Genomic DNA, 11,230 nt, shown 5'->3' with positions numbered 1-11,230 from the left:
TGTGGAATCTGAGAAGTGATATTTTGGTTCGCTATGAAGACTATACAGACAAAGGAAATATCCTCGGATAAAAACCAGAAAGAAGCTTTCTGAGAAACTGCTTTGTGATGTGTGAATTCATCTCACAGAGTTACACAAATCTTTCTTGTAGGGGTTTGCTAGCACTGTTTTTGTGGAATCTGAGAAGTAATATTTTGGTTCATTTTGAAGACTATGGTGACAAGGGAAATATCCTCAGATAAAAAAACAGAAATAAACTCTGTGAGAAACCGCATTGTGATGTTTGAATTCATATCACATTGTAGCACCGCTAGTTCATGCAGTCTTTTGCTAGCACCATTTTTGTGGAATCTGAGAAGTGATATTTTGGATCTCTATGAAGACTATATGGACATAGAAAATATCCTGAGGGCCGGGCGCGGTGGCTCACGCCTGTAATCCCAGCACTTTGGGAGGCCGAGGCGAGCGGATCACAAGGTCAGGAGATCGAGACCACGGTGAAACCCCGTCTATACTAAAAATTACAAAAAAATTAGCCGGGCGCGGTTGTGGGCGCCTGTAGTCCCAGCTACTCAGGAGGCTGAGGCAGGAGAATGGCGTGAACCCGGGAGGCGGAGCTTGCAGTGAGCCGAGATCGCGCCACTGCACTCCAGCCTGGGCTGGGCGACAGAGCGAGACTCCGTCTCAAAAAAAAAAAAAAAAAAAAAAAAAAAAAAGAAAATATCCTGAGATAAAAACCAGAAAGAAGCTTTCTGAGAAACAACTTTGGGATGTTTGAATTCATCTCACAGAGATACACCACTGTTTCATGCAGCCGTTTGTTTGCACTAATTTTGTGGAATGTGAGAAGTGATATTTTGCATCACTATGAAGACTACATGGACAAAGGAAAAATCCTCAGATAAAAACGAGAAAGAAACTTTCTGAGAAACTGCTTTATGATGTGTGAATTCATCTCACAGAGTTACACACTCTTTTGTGGAGACGTTTGCTAGCACTGTTTTTGGGGAATCTGAGAACTGATATTTCAGATTGCTTTGAAGACAATATAGACAATGGAAATATCCTCAGACGAAAAACAGAATGAAGCTCTCTGACAAACTGCTTTGTGATGTGTGAATTCAACTCACAGTGTCACATCACTCTTTCATGGAAGAGTTTGCTAGCACTGTTTACATGGAATCATGGAAGAGATATCTTGGGTAACATTGAATCCCATGGTCAGCAAAGAAATATCCTCAGATACAAACTGGGGAGAAGCCTTCTTAGAAACTACTTTGTTGTGAGTGAATTTATCTCACAGAGTTACACCATTGCTTTCATTGAGAATTTTGCCATCACTGTTTTCGCAGAATCTTCAATGAGATATACGGGAGTGCATTGAGACCTGAAATATCCTCAGATGAAAACAAGAAAGAAGTTTTCTGAGAAACTACTTTTTGATGTGTGAATTCATCCCACAGAGTTATACCAGTATTTTGTGGAGCCGTTTGCTAGCACTGTTTTTGTGGAATCTGAGAACTGATATTTTGGATTGCTTTGAAGACTATACAGACAAAGGAAATATCCTCAGATAAAAACCAGAATGATGCTTTCTCAGAAACTGCTTTGTGATGTGTGAATTCATTTCACAGAGTTACACCATTATTCGTGCAGGAGTTTGCTAGCACTGTTTTTGTGGAATCTCAGAAGTGATATTTTTGTGTCATTGAATCCCATGGTGAAAAATGAAACATCCTAAGATCAAAACTGGAGAGAAGCCTTCTCAGAAACTGCTTTGTTGTTGGTGAATTGAGCTCACACTGTTACACCATTCTTTTCATGGATCACTTTGTTAGCACTCTGTTTGGAGAATTTGAGATGGGATATTTCAGAGCCCAGTGAAGCTGATGGTAACAAAGGAAATATCCTCAGATAAAAACTGGAAAGAGGCCTTCTGAGATACTGCTTTTTGATGTCTGTATTCATCAAAGAGAGTTACGCCATTCTTTTCATACAGCAGTTTACTAACACTGTTTTCATGGAAAATACAGTAGGATGTTTGGGAGTGCTTTGAAGCCTATGGTGACAAAGGAAATATCCTCAGATAAAAACCAAAAAGAAGTCTTCGGAGAAACTGATTTGTGATGGGTTATTTCATCTCAGAGTTACACCCTTCTTTTCATTGAGCCTCTGCTAAAACTGTTTTTGTGGAATCTGCGTTAGGACATTTGGGAGCACATTGAAGCCTATGGGGACAAAGGAAATAACCTCAGATAAAAACCAAAAAGAAGCTTTCTGAGAGACTACTTTGGAGTTGTCAATTCATCTCACAGAGTTACACGATTCTTTTCATGGATCACTTTGTTAGCACTCTTTTTGGGGAAACTGAGAAGGAATATTTTGGATTGCATTGAAGCCTACGGTGACAAGGAAATATTTTCAGATAAAAACTGGAAATAAGCCTTCTGAGATAATGCAGATAATGCTTTGTGATGTGTGAATACATCTCACAGTGTTACAATGTTATTTTCATTGAACAGTCTGCTAATACTGTTTTCTTGGAATCCGTAAAGGGATATTTCCAGTGCATTGAAGCTTATGGTGACAAAGAAAATATCCTCAGAGAAAAACTAGAAAGAAGGTTTCTGAGAAATTGCTTTCTGATGTGTGAATTCAAGTCAAAGTGTTATACATTCCTTTCATGGAGCAATCTGTTACCACTGTTTTTGGAGAATCTAAGAAGAGATATTTTGGATCACATTGAAGCCTATGTTGACAAAGGAAATATCCTCAAATAAAAGCTGAAAAGAAGCCCTCTGAGAAACGTCTTTGGGATGTGTGAATTCACCTCACAGAGTTACACCTGTCTCTTCATGAAGCAGTTTGCTAACACTGTTTTCATGGATTCTGCAAAGTGATACTTGGTAGTGCATTGAGGCCTATGGTAAAAAAGCAAATATCCTCAGATAAAAACTAGAAAGAAATTTTCTGAGAAACTGCTTTGTGATGGGTTAATTCAACTCACCAAGTTACATCGCTCTTTTCAGCGAGCAGTTTGCTAACACTGTCTTCATGGAATCTGTGTTAGGATATTTGGGAGTGCATTGAAGCCTATGGTGACTTGGAAATATCGTCAGATTAAAATTAGAAAGAAGTTTTCAGAGGAACTGCTTTGTGATTCGTTAATTCATCTCATAGAGTTACATTGTACTTTTCTTTGAGCAGTTTGCTAACACTATTTTCTTGGAATCTGCAATGCGATATTTCTTGGCACAATGAAGCTTACAGTGACAAGAGAAATATCCTCAGATAAAAACTAGAAAGAAGCTTTCTGAGAAACTGCTTTGTGATGTGTCAATTCATCTCACAGAGTTACACTTTTATTTCTTGGAGCAGTCAGTTACACCTGTTTTTGGGGAATCTGAGAAGGAATATTTTGGATCTCATTGAAGGATACACTGACAAAGGAAATATCCTCAAATAAAAACTAGAAAGAAGCTTTCTGAGTAACTTCTTGGTGATGGATTAATTCATTTCACATGGTTACATCACTATATCATGGAGCCGTTTGCTAGCACTCTTTTTCTGAAATCTGAGAACTGATATTTCGGATCACTTTGAAGACTATACGGACAAAGGAAATGTCCTCAGACAAAAAACCAGAATGAAGCTTTCTGAGAAACTGCTTTGTGATGTGTGAATTCATTTCGGAGAGTTACACCACCCTTTCATGGAGTAGTTTGCTAGTACTGTTTTTGTGGAATCTCAAAAGCGATATCTTGGAAATCATTGAATCCTATGGTGAAAAACCGAATATCCTCAGATAAAAACTGGAGAAAAGCCTTCTCAGAAACTGCTTTGTTGTGGGTGGATTCAGCAGACAGGGTTACACCATTGCTTTCATTGAGAAGTTTGATAACACTATTTTTGCAGAATCTGCAATGGGTTGTACGAGAGCGCTTTGAGGAATGAAATGTCCTCAGATAGAAAGAAGTTTTCTGAGAAACTGCCTTGTGATGTGTGAACTCATCTCCCAGAGTTACACTACACTTTCCTGGAGCCCTTTGCTAGCACTGTTTTTGTGGAATCTGAGAAGGGATATTTTTCATCACTTTGAAGCCTTTGGTGACAAAGGAAATATCTTCACATAAAAACCAGAAAGAATATTTATGAGAAACTGCTTTTTGAGATGTGAATTCATCTCACAGAGTTACACCATTATTTCATGAAGCAGTTTGCTAACACTGTTTTCGTGGAATCTGCAAAGTGATGTTTGGAGCACATTGAGGCCTATGGTGAAAAAGGAAATATCCACAGATAAAAACTAGAAAGAAATTTTATGAGATACTGCTGTGTGATATGTGAATCCATCACACAGAGTTACACCATTCTTTTCATACAGCAGTTTGCTAACTCTGTTTTCTTGGAATCTTCAATGGGATATGTCTTAGAACAATGAAGCTTATGAAGACAAAGGAAATATCCTCAGATAAAAACTGGAAAGAAGCTTTCTCAGAAACTGCTTTGTGAAGGGATAATTCATCTCAGAGGGTAACATCATTCTTCTCTTTGAGCAATCTGATAAGAGTGTTTTCTTAGAATCTGCATTAGGATATTTGGGATCCCCTTGAACCCTATGGTGACAAGGAAATATCCTCAGATAAAAGCCAGAAAGAAATTTTCTGAGAAACTGCATTGTGATGTGTGAATGCATCTCACAGAGTTACACATTTCCTTTCATTGAGTAGTTTGCTAACAGTGTTTTCTTTGAATCTGCAATGGGATATTTCTTAGTGCAATGAAGTTTATAGCGACAAGGGAAATATCCTCAGATAAAAATCAAAAAGAAGCATTGTGAGAAAATGCTTTGTGATGAGTTAATTCATCTCACAGTGTTACACCCTTCCTCTCATTGAACAGTCTGCTAACACTGTTTTCGTGAAATCTCTGTTAGGATATTTGGGAAAGCATTGAAACTTATGAGAACAGAAGAAATATCCTCAGATAAAAACCAAAAAGAGGCTTTCTGAGAAACCGCTTTGGAAGTGTGAATTCATCTCACAGCATTACATAATTCTTTTCATGCACCACTTGGCTTGCACACTTTTTGGGGAATCTGTGAAGGGATATTTTGGATTCCATTGAAGCCTATAGTGATAAGGAAAATTCCCAGATAAAAACTGGAAAGAAGATTTCTGAGAAAGTTCTTTGTGATGTGTGAATTCATCTCACAGAGTCGCACCTTTCTTTTTATGGAGCAGTTTGCTAACATTCTTTTCATGGAAGCTGCAAATGGATATTTGGGAGCACCTTGAGGACTATCATGAAAAAGGTAATATCCTCAGATAAAAACTAGAAAGAAACTTTCTGAGAAACTGCATTGTGATGTGTGAATGCATCTCAGAGAGTTACACTTTTGTTTCATTAAGCAGTTTGCTAATTCCGTTTTCTTGGAATCTGCAGTGGGATATTTTTTAGCTCAATAAAGCTTATGGTGACAAAGGAAATATTCTCAGATAAAAACTAGAAAGAAGTTTTCTGTGAAACTGCTTTGTGATTGTTTAATTCATCTCACAGAGTTACACCGTTCTTTTCATTGATCTGTCTGGTAACCCTGTTTTCTTGGAATCTACATTACGATATTTGGGAGTGCATTGAAGCCTATGGGGACAAAGGAAAATATCCTGAGGTAAAAACCAAAAGAAGATTTCTGAGAAACTGTTTTGGATGTGTAAATTCATCTCACAGAGTTACATGATTTTTTTTCATAGATCACTTTGTTAGAACTCTTTTTGGGGAATATGAGAGGAATATTTTGGATTGCATTGAAGCCTATGGTGACAAAGGAAATATCCTCAGATAAAAACTAGAAAGAAGCTTTCTAAGGAACTACTTTGTGATGTGTGAATTCATCTCACAGAATTACACCACTCTTTCATGATGGAATTTGCTAGCACTGTTTTTGTGGAATCACAGAAGTGATATTTTGGATAGCATGGAATCCTATGGTGAGAAATGAAATATCCTGACATAAAAACTGGACAGAAGTCTTCTCAGAAACTGCTTTATGGTGTGTGAATTTTTCTCACAGAGTTACACCTTTGCTTTCATTGAGAAGTTTGCTAACACTGTTTTAGCAGAAACTGTAGTGAGATATATGGGAGCGCATTGAGGCCCGTGGTTAAAAAGGAAATATCTTCGGATAAAAAGAAGAAAGAAGTTTTCTGATAAACTGTTTTGTGATGTGAGAATTCATCACACAGAGTTTCACTACTCTTTCATGGAACAATTTACTCCTGATGTATTTTTGGAAACTGAGAAGTGACATTTTGGATCCTTTGAAGCCTATGGTAACAATGGAAATATCCTCAGTTAAAACTAGAAAAAGCTTTATGAGAAACTGTTTTGTGATGAGTGTATTCATCACACAGAGATACACTTTTTGTTACATTGCACAGTTTTGATAACACTGTTTTCATGGAATCTGCCATGGGATATTCTGAGGGCATTGAGTCCTATGGTGAAAAATTAAATATGCTTAGATTAAAACTGGAGAGAAGCCTTCTGAGAAACTGCTTTGTGATGTGTGAATTCATCTCACAGAATTACCCCACTCTTTTCCTTGAGAAGTTTCCTAACACTGTTTTCACGGAATTGGCAATGAGATATACGGGAGCACACTGAGGCACGTGTTTAAAAAGGAAATATCCTTGGATAAAAAGAAGAAAGAAGCTTTCTGAGAAACGGCATTGTGATCTGTGAATTCATTACACAGAGTTACACTATTCTTTCAAGGAGTAGTTTGCTAGAACTGTATTTGTACAATCTGAGAAAGGATAGTTTGAATCGCTTTGAAGCCTATGGTAACAAAGGAAATATCGTCAGTAAAATCTAGAAAAAGCTTTATGAGAAACTGCTTTGGGATGAGTGTATTTGTCTAACAGAGATACACTTTTCGTTACATTGAGCAGCTTTGACAACCCTATTTTTCATGGAATCTGCCATTCTATATCCCAAGGGCATTGAGTCTTATGATGAAAAATTTAATATCCTTAGATACAAACTGGAGAGAAGAATTCTGAGAAACTGCTTTGTGGTCTGTGAATTCATGTCACAGAGTTACACCACTCTTTCCCTTGAGAAACTACCTAACAATATTTTCACGGAATCTGAAATGAGATGGATGAGATTGCATTGAGGACTGAAATATCCTCAGATAAAAACAAGAAGGAAGCCTTCTGAGAAACTACTTTGTGATGTGTGAATTAATCTCACAGAGTTACACTACTCTTTCAGGGAGCCATTTCCTAGCGCTGTTTTTGTGGAATGTGAGAAGGGATATTTTTGATTGCTTTGAAGCCTATAGTGACAAAGGAAACATGCTCAGATGAAATCCAGAATGAAACTTTCTGAGAAACTCCTTTGTGATGTGTGAATTCATCTCACAGTGTTACACAAATATTTCATGGAGCCCTTTGTTAGCACTGTATTTGTGGAATCTGAGAAGGGATATTTTGGATCGCTTGAAGCCTACAGTAACAAAGGAAATATCCTCAGATAAAAACCAGAAAGAAACTTTCTGAGAAACTGCTTTGTGATTTCTGAATTCATCTGAGATTTACACCATTCTTCCGTGGAGCCGTTGGCTAGCACTGTTTCTATGGAATCTGACAAGTGATACTTTGGGTCACTTTGATGCCCATGGTAACAAAGGAAATATCCTCAGATAAAAACTAGAAAGAAGCTTTCTGGGAAACTGCTTTATGAGTTGTGAATTCATCTCACAGAGTTACAACACTCTTTCATGGAAGAGTTTGCTAGCAGTGCTTTTGTGGAATCTCAGATGTGATATTTTGGTTAGCATTAAAACCCATGGTGAAAAATAAAATATCCTCAAATATAAACTGGAGAGAAGCCTTCTCAGAAACTACTTTGTGGTGTGTAAATTCATCGCACAGAGTTACATCATTGCTTTCATTGAGAAGTTTGCTAACACTGTTGTTGCAGAATGTGCAATGAGACACACAGGGGCGCATTGAGACCTGAAATATTCTCAGATAAAAGCAAGAAAGAAGCTTTCCGAGAAACTGCTTTGTGATGTGTGAATTCATCTCACAGAGTTACACTACACTTTCATGGAGCACATTCCACTGTAAGTGGAATCAGATAGAAGTATTTTTGATCGCTTTGAAGCCTATGGTGACAAAGGAAATATCCTCAGATAAAAATTAGAAAGAATCCTTCTGAGAAACTGCTTTTGGATGTGTGAATTCATCTCACAGAGTTACACCACTCTTTCATGGAGGAGTTTGTTAGCATTACTTTTGTGGAATTTGAGAAGTGATGTTTTGGATTGCTTTGAAGCCTATGGTGACAAAGGAAATATCCTCAGATAAAAACTAGAAATTATTTTTCTAAGAAACTGCTTTGTGATATGTGAATTTGACTCATAGAGTTTCACTATTCTATCACGGAGGAGTTTGTTAGCACTGTTTTGTGGAATCTCCGAAGTGATATCTTGGATAGTATAGAATCCTATGGTGAAAATGAAATAGCCTAAGACAATAACTGGAGAGACGCCTTCTCAGAAGCTGTTTTGTGGTGTGTGAATTCATCACAGAGAGCTACACCATTGCTTCCATTGGGAGCTTTGCTAACACTGTTTTCATAGAATCTGCAATGAGATATATGGGAGCACATTGAGGCCCATGTGTAAAAAGGAAATATCCTAGATAAAAAGAAGAAAGAAGCTTTCTGAGAAACTGCTTTGTGATCTGTGAGTTCATCACACAGAGTTACACTATTCTTTCAAGGAGCAGATTGCTTCAAATGTATTTCTGGAATCTGAGGAGGGATATTTTGGATTCTTTTGAAGCCTATGGTAACAAAGGAAATATCTTCAGTGTAAACTGGAAAAATGTTTATGAGAAACTGCTTTGTGATGAGTGTATTCATCTCACAGAGATACACTTTTCATTACATTGAGCAGTTTGCTAACACTGTTTTCTTGGAATCTGCCATGGGATATTCCTAGGGCATTGAGTCCTGTGGGAAAAAACTAAATATCCTTACATAAAAACTAGAGAGAAGCCTTCTAAGAAACGTCTCTGTGATTTGTGAATTCATTTCACAGAGCTGCAACACTCTTTTCTTTGAGAAGTTTCCTAAAAATACTTTTGCAGAAGCTGCAATGCGATATATGGGAGCACAATGAGGCCTGAAATATCCTCCGATAAAAACTAGCAAGAAGCTTTCTAAGAAAATGTTTTGTGATGTGTGAAATCATCTCACAGAGTTACACTACTGTTTCATGGATCCATCTGCTAGCACTGTAGCACTGTTTTTGTGGAATCTGAAAAGGGATATTTTAGATCGTTTTGAAGGCTATGGTGACAAGGGAAATATCTTCAGATAAAACCAGAAAGAAACTTTCTGAGAAACTGCTTTATGATGTGTGAATTCATCTCACAGTGTTACACAACTCTTCAATGGAGTCGTTGGCTAGCATGGTTTTTGTGGAATCTGAGAAGGGATATTCTTGATCGCTTGGCTAGCACTGTTTTTGTGGAATCTGAGAAGGGATATTCTTGATTGCTTTGAAGGCTATGGTGACAAAGGAAATATCCTTAGACAAAAACCAGAAAGAAACTATCTGAGAAGCTGCTTTGTGATGTGTAAAGTCATCTCACAAATTTACACCACTCTTTCACGGAGGAGTTTGTGAGTGCTGTTTCTGTAGAATCACAGAAGTGATATCTTGGAAAGCATTCAATCCCATGGTGAAAAATGAAATATCCTCAGATAGAAACTGGAAAGAAGCCTTCTCAGAAACTGCTTTGTGGTGTGAGAATTCATCTGACCTCTGTCACTACAATACTGCTTTCATTGAGAAGTTTGCTAACACTGTTTTCGCAAAATCTGCAATGAGATATACAGGAGCACATAGAGGCCTGAAATATCCTCAGATAAAAACAAGAAAGAAGCTTTCTGAGAAACTGCCTTGTGATGTGTGAATTCATCTCACAGAGTTACACTACTCTTTCATGTAGCTGTTTGTTAGCACTGTTTTTGCAGAATCTGAGAAAGGATATTTTTGATCACTTTGAAGCCTGTGATGACAAAGCGAATATCCTCAGATAAAAACCAGGAAGAGGCTTTCTGAGAAACTGCTTTGTGATTTGTGAATTCATCTCACAGAGTTACATCACTCTTTCATGGAACTGTTGGCTACACTGTTTTTGTGGACTGTGAGAGTGATGTTTTGGAGTGCTTTGAAACCTATGGTGACAAAGGAAATATCCTCAGATAAAAAGTAGAAAAAAGCTTTCTGAGAAACTGTTTTGTGAGGTGTGAATTCATCTCACAGAGTTACACCACTCGTTCATGGAGGAGTTTGGTATCACCGTTTTTGTGGAATCTCAGAAGTGAGATCTTGGATTGCATAGAATCCTATGATATTTCTTTGTGGTGTGTGAATTAATCTCAGAGAGTACACCTTTGCTTTCATTGAGAGGTTTGCTATCACTTATTTTGCAGAATGTGCAATAAGATATACAGGAGTACATTGAGGCCCATGTTTAAAAAGGAAATATCTTTGGATAAAAAAAGAAAGAAGCTTTTTGAGAAATTGCTTTGTGATCTGTGAATTCATCACACAGGGTTACACTATTCTTTCAGGGAGAAGTATTGCTACCACTGTATTTGTAGAATCTGAGAAGGGATATGTTGGATCGCTTTGAAGCCTATGATAATAAAGCAAATATCCGTAGATAAAACTAGAAAAAGCTTTATGAGAAAATTATTTGTGATGAGTGTATTCATCTTATAGAGATACACTTTTCATTACATTGAGCAGCTTGCTAACACTGTTTTTTTGGAATCTGCCATGGGATATTCTGAGGGCATTGAATCCTATGGTAAAAATTTAAATATCCTTAGATAATAACTGGAGAGAAGCCATCTGAGAAACTGTTTTGTGATGTGTGAATTCATCTCACAGAGCGACATCACACATTTCATTGAGAAGTTTCTTAAAAACATTTTCACGGAATCTGCAATGATATATATGGGAGCACATTGAGGCCTGAAATATCCTTAGATAAAAAGAAAAAAGCGTTCTAAGATGATGTGTGAATTCATCTCACAGTGTTACACTACTCTTTCATGGAGCCGTTCACTAGTACTGTTTTTGTGGAATCTGAGAAGGGAAAATTTTGATCACTTTGAAGGTATGGTAACAAAGTAAATA

Source organism: Macaca nemestrina, chromosome 18 (genome assembly GCF_043159975.1).
Source record: "Macaca nemestrina isolate mMacNem1 chromosome 18, mMacNem.hap1, whole genome shotgun sequence".
NCBI classification, from domain to species: domain Eukaryota; kingdom Metazoa; phylum Chordata; class Mammalia; order Primates; family Cercopithecidae; genus Macaca; species Macaca nemestrina.
Note: the sequence above shows the minus strand (reverse complement) of the source record.